Here is a 12,794-nt window from a genome sequence, read left to right as displayed (position 1 = left end):
TAACTAAATAGAAAACATCTAATGAAGAACGTGTTAGTGTACACAATAGATAAATAAATAAGGGAAGAGTGGTAACTCCATACATCAGTAAATGCGGATCATTTGTAGTGACATCTAGCGACAATCACGCGTCAGTCACGCGTCAAATAGCATAAATGATCAGTACCTTTACTCGATACTAGGTGACAACAGTGTCTCGTCAGCCAAAAATTTAATATTAGAACAGTTTACAACTTATATTACAAGCAGAAGGAATTGAAAACAGAATACTGATTAATACTATTGTAATATTAGCTAAAAATTGGTAAGCATTAGACTCTTCGTTCGTCGCGACATCTATTGACACTTGTCACTTGACACTTGTGTGCTACTTAGCAGTACTGATAATTTCCGCTATTTGATGCGTGATTGACGCGCGATTGTCGCTAGATGTCACTACAAATAACCCGCATTACTGATGTATGGAGTTAAAACTTTTCCCTTACTTAATCCTTTATGGTGTACTACTACACTACACCTACGACGTTCAAAATAATTTGGGAACGACTTTGATAAAAGCCCGCCTCTGTTACAGAGGCTCTGTAAAGGTTAAGTAAACATGCCCCGTAGCCGAATGGCATTTCTGCGACGCGAAACGAAATCGAAACGCCGCAGAAAGGTAGTCTGGCTCTGTCGCGCCAATACCTACGCAAGAGCGCTAGAGGTATATAGCTACGAAAGAGATATTAACGTGAGCGTTTGTGCATTCGGCTACGCTACAGTTCAAATAACATTTGGGCTGGCGAGTCTGTCAAAATCGTTCCCAACTTATTTCGGACTTTCTAACACGTTCTTCATTAGAAGTTTTCCTTTTCGTCTAATTCAATCAAAAATATCTTTCATTTGCAATTTATGAAAGTAATTTTGCTCGTAATTTGATTTGTGAAGTAATAAAATGAAATTATGTTATAGACTGCGTTTGTTTGCACCTCGACCGTTAATTACAATGCTTGTTTTCAACCGTAATAAAGTACTTATTGAATCCAGTACTTTAACAAACTTAGCGAAATATTTTTCTACTAAATGCAGTAAAATAAACTCTGTAAATGTATGTATGTGTTATATTTTCAATAAATAAGAGTAACAGTCAAGTCAAGCCTGATAACGGCGTAGGAACTGTGACGTAATAAAGTCGGCAGTAGGTAAATACCTACATACGAAAATATTTTTTTTTAAATCATACAAGAAAACCACTTTGTGCCAACCAACCAAACCAAACCAGGCTTTGTGATTAGTTATGAAATATAAAGCATACCTACTACCTATTTTCTTTACTTGGTCTAACAAATTATCAAAAAACGTTCAGAAATATCATAATTCAGTTTCACTTTAAATTATCCATTCCATTGAAAACGATTATATTAGTTTATAATACAGAAAATTACTCCTACTATGTGCTTTATTCCACCTACTTACTAATAACTAATCAAATACCTACCTAATCAGGTATGTACACACAATGTGGTATGGTTTTTTACTAGATACATTTTATTTTATTTCTAGTATTTTACGTCACAGTATCAGATATGTTAAAAAACAAAAAAATGCTTAAAGACCTTTCGACAAAGTAGCGTCCTACTAAATATAGAAGGCTCGATATATCCTATTTTTAGGATATACTTAAATAATTCGGTCATTACAGCCACATTACGTAATTACGTTTTCTAATAAAACCATATTATCTGGAACCAGGAAAATCTAAAAGTAATTTCCTATATTTAGTAAGTATAAGTAATATTACGTCATAAAAATCTTTCAAATTTTCCACTTCTCAAATAGGTCTAATTTTATTAACCTTACTAGGAAATCGAAGACCAGGCGTACGAGCATGGTCGTGTGATTAATGATAAAACATAAGGCCGTCCCTATCGCTTTTACAAATAATGCAATAGGGCCGGCCTGATGTTCCATCATTTATCGCACGACCATGCTTGCCTACCAGGAGAAATCCATACTAATATCATAAATGGGAAAGTGTGTGTATCTGTTTGTTTGCCCGTCTTTCACGGCAAAATGGAGCGCCGAATTGACGTGATTTTTAAGTGGAGATAGTTGAAGGGATAGAGATTGACATAGGCTACTTTTTGTCTCTTTCTAACCCGCAGGAAAAAGCTAGTAATCGATAAAATTGTTTCAGGTTTCACGCTTACATCGTCCAGTGATCTAAACGCAGGCCCATACATAGTAGCATCACTAGAAGATTCCGCATTCGTCCTCCGTACAAACGACGCGTACCGGCTGTTCGAGGAACACGAGACTGCGGACCTTATTAGCCTAACATACGCCTTTACTTGTACGAATGGACAGACTCCGTCGTCTCCTCTTGTAAGTATCTGAGTCTTCAAAGGGAAAAATACCTTTTATGCAACCCTAAACTTCCGTAAAGATATGTTGATAGGTACTTTGTATATATGCCGGTGCACTTTAGCCGTGTTTGTCTACCATTTCCTATTTTCCTCTCTCAGTTTTTCTAAGGTTAGCTGGAAGAGATCCCATAAAGGGATAAGCTCGTCTTTGTACGTAACCGTTATAATTATTTACTGTACTTCATGTAATTTGTTCTGTGCAATAAAGTGTTTACTACTACTACTACTACTTACCTACTACTTCCGGGGTAACTAGCCGCGATAGAATGATCATTATATGTCGTTGACTAGGTATTTGAGTAACTTAACTCATGTCTCATTATTAGTTTTACAATTAGCATCAAAGGTTTAGTAAGTATTCATAGTATTGGTTAATGTGGTATTTGCGAAATTGTATTGTATAGTTATTAAAAAGTGTTGTAAACTAGTGGGTAATAAAAAACTTTATCAATCAATACAAATCAGTATTTTATGTAAACCGTTGTTTTAAATATTTCAAAAGAAGACGAATGGTGACGGTTAACAATTACAGACGAAGCCTAAAATTTTTATTTATTCAAACATATACATTTTTCTTTTTTAAAGTTACTCGCCAAACTGCTCATGGAGTTTGTTGGCGAGACATTCGTGGATCACTCATCAGTCAAACATTGCTCCACATTAAAGAAATATAATATTTTTCAGACAATCCGTATAGAAATAAACGACAACAACAACAATCCGCCTCTATGGAAAACTCCAGACACAGCCGCATCAGAAACCACCACATACGATTTCACCATCGCCACGCCCGTGCCGCCCGGATTCCTCATTACAAACTGCGTCAGTGATATAATCGTTCGAGATATCGATCTCACTACGTACAGAATCGATTTTATCATCGAGGACAATCCTTATATCGCTATCGAGTATGATGAGGCGGCCTCGACAGATCCTAAAGAGTTTAAAGCTGTATTGAAGAGCACGGCATTTATAAGATCTATTCCTCAGCCGATGGTTCTGACAATCAGTGCTACGGTGAGTGTCAAACAGCTACTAAGGAATTAGGTTAAGTAGAGCTTTTCATCTTCAAGAACGGACGTCTGTTAATGTCTTTTGATTAATTGATAGCAGTTTATTGATTGATCAAAAGCAAGGTTAATCCGATAAAGGAGAATAAATCCGATGAGATACACTAAACGGACTTGAAAGCCATATTTAAAAATACGGATATACATTAGTCATTTTTTTATTTGTAATGAAGTATTTAATGTGTGTTTTTATTATATTCGTATTTGAATTACATCCAATTCTTTTTTCCAGTTACTAGTAATGAAGTAATTAATCTACCAGAAATCTGATAATTGCCACGAAATTTCTCAATAGCTTCTACAGTTCTTACATGTACCAGTCCAGTGTAAAAATATGAGTGTGCAAAAGTTACTCAAAAATATGTCCTATGCCAGCTCTTAATTCATCGACATAAGAACAAAACTTAAGGGGTATATTTTTGAGCAACTTTTGTAAAACCCATATTTTTACATATGACTGAACAATACGATAGAAGCCGTATTGGAAATGGGCTAAGTAAATTAAAATGCACACAGCGATTTATATGATTGAATTTATTATCGCAAAATAATATTAAGGTGTGTTTCTATACTGAGCTAGCGAGAGACTAACTTTAAAAACTTATGAAGTAAAGGTCCTTAAGATAACAAACAGAGGGCTGTTGTATTCCGTTCAGTTATGTCACTATGAGTAAAAGAGAAAGCATTCAAACTACACAAGTTAGAATGTGACAGATTTAGTTTTGTAAACTCCAACACGCCCCCTCAAAAATAAATCTATAATTAATACATTTATATAATACAATAGGTACAATACACCACACAACATGAGAAACACACCTGTCATTGTCTGGGAACATATTGACCAACATTTGTTCAAAGAGTTAGGGAAACCCAGGAAAACCTAACTAGGTCAAGAACTTTCATACTTAATACTAGTAAACTTATGATTATGTCAAGAGCACATTAATACTATTTTGTTTATAACACTAGTTGACACATAATATATCAGTTATGTATTAAAGGTTTATAGATAATTGAGTAATATACATTTAGTCTAAATGTAGTTTTCTATTTCAAACAATTTTAATCCAAGTTCTTATCATATTACAGTTCATTAATTTTAATACACAAATATATTTGTTTGAATGTTTAACTTAATTAGTGTATTTACATAATAATACCAATTTTTTCTCTCATTGCGGAAAAACGCACATTCGGCAATGGTTTTGTTAATATGTCAGCAAGCTGGTCACCTGTAGAAACATAAATCATTTTAATAACATTATTTTCTACTTGTTCTCGGGAAAAGTGATATTTAATGTCTATATGTTTTGACCGCTTGTGACTTGTTGGGTTGTTTGCAATACTTATACACCCATTGTTATCCTCATATATGGGAATAGCACCAGTTATTTCAATATTTATGCTGCAAATTAAAGATTTTAACCAAAGAGCTTCTCTGACAGCTTCAAATAGAGCCATATATTCAGCTTCGGTCGAAGAAGCTGCGACTGTCAACTGCCTCTTTGTTTGCCAGCAAATAGTGCATTGTTCAAAAAGTTTAAATAAATACCCAGTGGTACTTTTACGACTCACTTCATCACTTCCCCAATCACTATCAACAAAGCCACTTAATACTTGTGTAAACTTGCTACGTGAGAACGTCAACTTCAATTCTTTGGTACCCTTCAAATAACGTAACACCCTCTTTAAATATAACCAAAGTGTATGAGTCTCTTTGTTAGCAAATCTACTTAGAATATTAACAACAAAGCTTAAGTCTGGCCGAGTGCACACCATAATATACATCAAGCACCCGATTACGTTACGACAAGGCGCTTTTGTTTTTTCTGTTGAACATAACGCCTTAAAATCCACTTTACACTCTAAGGGCGTACTAATCGGGTTACAGTTATTCATATTGAACTTATCTAAAACCGTATTTATGTACATTGTTTGGTCTAATGTAATTGTACTGTCGCAACGTTCAATTCTAATTCCTAAGAAACATTTTATTTCATTAAGGTCAACCATTTTAAATTTACACTTTAAGTAATTTTTGAATTCATTCATGGTTTTCAAATCTGCAGTGGCTATTAATAGATCATCTACATAAAGTACAACATAAATATTTCTTCGAATGTCACCTGCATCTAAAAAATAGATACATCGATCAGCTGACGAGTATCGAAAACCCTTTTCAATCAAAGCTTGCTCAAACGTTTGAAACCAACAACGCGCAGATTGTTTCAGTCAATATAAGGCTTTATTTAGTTTGCAAACTAAATTATTTGGATTTGGTATTCCTTCTGGAACTTTCATGTAAATGTCTTCCTTTAATGTCCCATTCAAAAAGGCTGTTTTTCCATCCATATGATGTACCAACAAATTATACTGATTCGCAAATGCTAAAATCAATCTAAAGCTTGATATTCTTGCTACTGGGGCAAAAGTTTCATTGTAATCAATCAAATATTCCTGACTGAAACCGCGGGCAACTAAACGTGCTTTATATTTTACAGGTTTTCCAAACTCATCATTTTTAAGTGCAAAAACCCATTTACAATCAACTATATTTTTGTTAACTGGTTTTTGTACAAGTGTCCAAGTTACATTCTCTGTAAGAGATTGAATTTCGTCCTTCATTGCATTTTCCCACAGATGTTTATCTTGTCTCGACTGAATTTCATGATATGATGTAGGTATTTTACATGTAAGTGATTTAGCGTACAGTAAATAACTACTCGAAATATCGTCCTCGTTTTCGTCATAAGATACAACAGGCATATTTTTAATTCTATCACTCCTTCTTAATTGAGGTGGTGTAGTTTCAGTAAAAGATTCATGTGACCGAGAGTTAGACATTTTAAGAAAAATTGAATTTTCATTTTGCTCAGACTCATGTGGCCTAGATTTAGACTTTTCGGAAAACTTCCGAATGTCAGTTACATTTCCAGTTCCGAGATCAAACCCATGTGGCCTAAAATCAGACTTTTCGGAAAACTCCCGAATGTCTATCGAATTTCCATTTCCCTCAAACTCATGTGGCCCAAAATCAGACTTTTCGAAAAACTCCCGAACGTCCATCAAATTTCCATTTCCCTCAAGCTCAGATGGCTGATAATCAGACTTTTCAGGAAAACTCTGAATGTCCATAATGGAATTTTTAGCAGACGCACATGGTTGATAAGTAGACTTTTCAGGAAAACTCTGAATGTCTATATTGGAATTTCTTACAGACTCACATGGTTGATAACCAGACTTTTCAGAAAAACTCTGAATGTCTATCTTGGAATTACCTCCTAGCTCACATGGTCTACTTGATAAAAAATTAATTTCGTCAACAATTACATCTCTGGCTTTCACAAATCTTTTATTAGACACTTCCCACACTTTATAACCATTAGGTTCATAACCCACTAATATACCTTTTATAGATTTATCACTAAATTTATGTTTTCTGGTCTTATCAACATAATAAACAGTTGAACCGAATATTTTTAAATGTTTTAGTTCAGGTTTTTTGCCATGCCATAATTCAAATGGTGTTTTGGACATTTTGAGCGCTTTAGTAGGACTAATATTGAGAAGATACGTGCAAGTAAGTATAGCCTCACCCCAAAACGATGTATCTAACTTAGCCCCTGAAATCATAGCACGACTGCGTTCTGTCATAGTTCTTATCATCCTCTCTGCCTTGCCATTTAAAGCAGGAGTATGTGGCACTGTCAAGTGATAAGTAATACCTTTATGACTACAAAATTTTTTCATTTCGTTTGAAATATATTCACCGCCATTGTCACAATAGAGATTGACGATCTTTAAATTAAAATGAGCTTCACATTTAGAAACATAGTCACAAAATGCAGAAAAAACATCTGACTTATTAGCTATTAAGTATGTCGCTAAGTAGTGTGTGTATTCGTCAATAAAGATAACAAAATATTTTTTTCCGTCAAGTGTTGTAGGAGTGATAGGACCACAAACATCTGTGTGAATATTAAATAAAGGTCGCTGAACTATTTTTGACTTAGAACTGTTAAATGGTAAACATGCTTGTTTTCCATATATGCAAGCTTCACATAATGTATTTTCAAGAGTAACATTTTTTATTTTTTGTACATCAGAAAATAATTCCTTATTTTGGATTTCAGTAAATTTTGATTTACCTATATGACCCAATCTTTGATGCCACAATTTGTAATTGTTTTTTACATTTGTATTTGATGTATTTTTAGCAATAAATGCACAATTGTCTAAAACAAAATGTATTCCTAAAAGATTATTTAAACACTCACCACTTAGCACCATCTCACCCTTGCGGTAAATTTTTACCGATCCGTCATGGCTGAAAATGATTGTCATACCAGCGTCTTGCATCTTTTTCACCGACAGTAGATTGTATGGAACTTCCGGGCTGAAGAGCACGTCTTGTAGAACACCCTTGACACCAATATTACTTGTAACTGCGATGTTTCCTCTCTTTGTTGCACGTATAAATGATCCGCATTTTGCAATTGTAATGTTTATGGGATTTTCTAATGTCTCAAAATGTTGTGCCAAGTCTTCTCTATTGATAATATGATCCGACGCTCCGGAGTCCAAAACAAAAGTAATATTACTGTCATCGTTTTGAGTGCTTGAGACTTGTTCGTTTTGAGTGCTTGAGACTTGTTCGTTACCATTTCTAACCATAAAAGCAAATCCTGGTATTTGTGTCTTTTGTGATTTATTTGCTGTTTGAGCTGTTTTGCTATTATGTAAAACATATTTAGTACAGTTCTTTTTAATATGTCCAAATTTTTGACAAAAATAACACTTTAGTTTCTTTTTGTATGTGGTATTCAATTTTGGTCGATTTCGCTCCGAAGTAAGATTGTTTTTAATAAATTTCGAATGCTTCCATGTATGCTTGCGTATTGGTTTACAATCTGTATAAGGAATATGAGCTTGTAGTACTTTAATATCTTGATTTATTTCATGTGACTTCACTTCATGATCTAAAAGTCTAGTTTTGACAAATTCTAGGTTTTGTTCATTTTCTGCCATCGTTTCAATTGCTGTTGTAACACCATCGTAACGTTTTGTCAGTGTCATAAATAAATATGTAATTTTGTCAACTTCCTGCAACTTAGACCCAGCTGCTAATAACTCGCATATCAAACTATCAAACACTTGAAAATGTTGTGTTAATGACATGCCCTCTTCCAGTTTTAAATTAAGTAGCCGTTTCTTTAATGCTAGCTGCGTCGCAATGCTTTTTCTTTGGTAAATCGAGTCTAATTTAGCAAATAAGCCTTTAGCTGTTTTTTCGTCGTATGAAATTCCAATTAAAGAATCGGCTAAGTATTCAATTAAAGCACTTCTAGCCTTCTGATTCTTCTTAGCCCATTTTTTGTCTGGATTCTCAGGTATTTCTTCGTCGATAACTGAAAGCACTTTTAAGTCACTTAATAAATTTCTAATTCGAAACTTCCACACACTATATTTCTTGCCACTAAAAGGTTCAATGTTTCTTTTTATTTTTGAATTACTCATTGTCACTTAAAATCACTGTTATGGACTAAACCACTTATTACAAAAGTCTAGTTTTTCGTCACTGGGCCCATAACCTATTGGAAATGGGCTAAGTAAATTAAAATGCACACAGCGATTTATATGATTGAATTTATTATCGCAAAATAATATTAAGGTGTGTTTCTATACTGAGCTAGCGAGAGACTAACTTTAAAAACTTATGAAGTAAAGGTCCTTAAGATAACAAACAGAGGGCTGTTGTATTCCGTTCAGTTATGTCACTATGAGTAAAAGAGAAAGCATTCAAACTACACAAGTTAGAATGTGACAGATTTAGTTTTGTAAACTCCAACAAGCCGTACTCGTTAAACACCGAGATTTATTCGAAAATACATTTTAATAATGAAATAAAACTATGGATCGGATTTTATCGCATATAATGAATTTACAATTCATCCCGACGTTTCAAACACTCTACAGCATTCGTGGTCCACGGGTGACTGAGGAAAAATTACAATGTGCAAAAGCTACCCACATACAAGAAATATTAATGAACCATGACCACAAATAATATAGTTTTTTTTTTTAGATTTTTAGTTTTATTTCATTAGTAACTATCGCGGTAACATCTTAAAAACCTTAAAAAAAATTACAGGACGTCGACCTCACTGACGACCCTCCTATAACACGAAGCACGACAGTTACGATACACGGTAGTACTGATTTCGAGTTGCCCCTCGAGCCGGTCTTCAGTCAAGCGTTCTACTTAGCAAGTTATACTGAAAACAACCAAGTCACTGTGGAACAACCGATCACATTGGAACAAGGCTATGACGAACTCGTGCAGTTTAGTTTGGAAGGAGGTATTATACACCACATTAACATAGTTTTGCTAACTCTGCATTCATCGTGTACAAAAACCTTTGGACATACCAAAGTAAATTAAATCTTATTTATACTGGAATAAAGACTCGTAATTTGTTTATTTTTTCATATAACCGGTATATTTGTCATTTCAATTTACCCTATAATACCGTTCAACCCGTGGAGGTTAAAATATATGGAAGCAGTTGGTAAATACTGTTACGGCCATACCTAAAACGCATATCAACTGACGGCGGCGCGTGACCTTCATCCTGGCGCGCGCATAGCGACCCGCGCAGCACATCCCCGGCTGCGCTGCCCTACCACGAGTCAACCTACGTCACAATACGTCACATGCATCATCATCGCGCCATCTCACCGGCAGCCAATGACATGCATGTACGCGATATGTCGTGATCACCAACCAATGGTGTCGCGGCTCGTCATCTCTTCGAGCCCCAATGAAGATCGACGATGACATTCACTTTCGCTTTCTCACCTTTGCTACCACGTAGCACATACCTAACTTCTACTTTGCTCATTTTATGTAAATTTTAATTAAGTAAAAAAAAAAAAACATGTAAAAATCCCGGATTAAATCACTTAATTCGAAGAACCCGCTGCCTTCGTCATTTCATCAACCTGCCATCCACATCAGCGCAAATCCTGGCCATCAGCCCCAACGTATGTCTATACATAATTTTGGTCCTTCGAACCGGATGTCGACCAGCCTTGGACCCACGGATTGGATGTGAGAACGCATCGGCAGAGTGCTGCAACGACCAAAAGCTTCGGCAGCGGTGAAGATCTTCGGTGAGACGAGCCAACCTACCTTTACCTACCTTTCCCTATAACGCTTGCGTCATATCGTGCTTTTCTCAATTCCAGTGCTTGTGCTTTCGTTGTGACCCTATCGCACATCGTCAAGTCGACCTTCGCAAAAGTCTGCAAGCAACTCGCGTCAGCTTTGCTGCTGGCTGCCTTGCTGTGCTCGACCTGGGTGGTGATTGCAACTGTAAGTACTTAGCGCCTGCCTTTATTCGATTCGCAAAATGACTGGCAAAGACGATGTAGTGTTTCACGCCGCGTTAGGTCCTAATCAAGAAACGGACACAGAAACAATTAAACAATTAAATCGTAGGCGTGGTTCCGTAAAGTGTAGGCTAACTAATTTCAAAAAGTTCGCGAGTACGTATGAGGGTTTAACTTTGTCCGATACCCAGCGCACGGAGCTCAGTTTACGCATGCAAGGGGCTCAGGGTATTTTTGATGATTTTACTGACATTCATAATCAGTTAGAAAGTTTAATTCCCGATAGCGAAATGAATTCACTTTTTGAAACCAGAGAGGCGTTCGAAAGCGAATATTACGCGATTTTAGCTAAGACGCAATGTATGGTGAAATGTTCGGAGAAAGCTAACGAACCTAAAATGCAAGCTTCTAATAATCTAGCGCAAACGGTGCGGCTCCCCGTCATTTCCTTGCCTACTTTCGACGGATCTTATGAACACTGGTTACAATTCCGCGACACATTTTCATCGCTAGTGCATAACTCGCAAGAAATAACCAGCATTCAAAAGTTCCATTATTTAAAGTCATCGCTAAAGGGTAATGCGCTACTTGTTATCGATTCGCTTGAGTTTTCGGCAGACAATTACGCGATTGCTTGGGAATTGCTATTAAACCGCTATGATAATAGTAGATTGCTAGTACACAATCACGTAAAAGCTTTATTTTCCATACAATCGCTCAATAAAGAATCGCCGGCACTGTTAAGAAAGCTTTTAGACACAGTTTTAAAAAATTTACGCGCTTTAAAGCTGCTCGGTGAGCCCACAGAAAGCTGGGACACACTTATCATTTATTTAGTTGTTTCCAAATTAGATTCCACAACCGAACGTGAGTGGGAACAATATAAAAGCACTTTGTTACCAGTGTCGAACGAAAACAAAACCGCGCTTAAGGTAGATGATTTGCTTAAATTCATTCGCGACCGCGCCGATATGTTAGAAACATTATTGGTTACGCACAGCCGGTCTAACTTAAATAGCACTTATCCGCCGCACGATGCTAAAAAATCAAACACACATAACGCGCACACGGCTCCCAAGGTTCACTACAATGTTGTTACCGAAAAGTCCGTAGACAAATCTCACTCTAAACAAACACCAATTAAGAAGTTATGTTCTATGTGCAATGGTAAACATCCTTTGTACTCGTGTCAAGCATTTATTGATTTAAATATGCAAGATAAATTAAAATTGGTACGCGATAAAAGTTTGTGTGAGAATTGTTTACGAACTGGACATGCGCCTAGTGAATGTCGGTACGGCCCGTGTAGGAAGTGTAACAAGAAACATAATTCCATAATTCACGAGGACGAGAAGGATGAAGCCAGTGACAAGCGCTCCGTGGCACTGCTGGCGACAGACATCGCGCCAAGGTCGCCCGCTTCCTCCTCCTCGATCCCTGATAACAACATCGCACACGCACAACACGTATTGCAGGTATCGAACGCACACATAGATGAAGATGTATACGCGCGATTGTCTTCCAGGCGTCCTGTAATACTAGCCACCGCCCTTGTCGAAATTCCAGATAATTACGGTAATTATCATAAAACGCGAGTGATTCTCGATAACGGTAGCGAAGGTTGTTTAATTACCGAAGCGTTGTGCGACAAATTAAATCCGCAAACTTTACAGTCCACTGAAGAATTAAACGGTATAGGTAATTTAGCTACACATAGTTCGCGAGTATGTGAGATCGAAATAAATTCCCTTGTTACCGATTTTAAGGCGCGATTACAATGTAGGGTTTTACCGCGATTAACCTCATCGTTGCCTACGTTTCCGAGCAAACGTAACCACTTCCGCATTCCAGACAACGTAAGTCTGGCAGATCCTAACTTTTATGAAAGTCGGCCCGTCGAGGTACTCATAGGAGCTGACCTATT

The sequence above is a fragment of the Leguminivora glycinivorella genome, chromosome 5 (assembly GCF_023078275.1).
Source record: "Leguminivora glycinivorella isolate SPB_JAAS2020 chromosome 5, LegGlyc_1.1, whole genome shotgun sequence".
Taxonomy (NCBI): Eukaryota; Metazoa; Arthropoda; class Insecta; order Lepidoptera; family Tortricidae; genus Leguminivora; species Leguminivora glycinivorella.
This window is presented reverse-complemented; position numbering follows the sequence as displayed.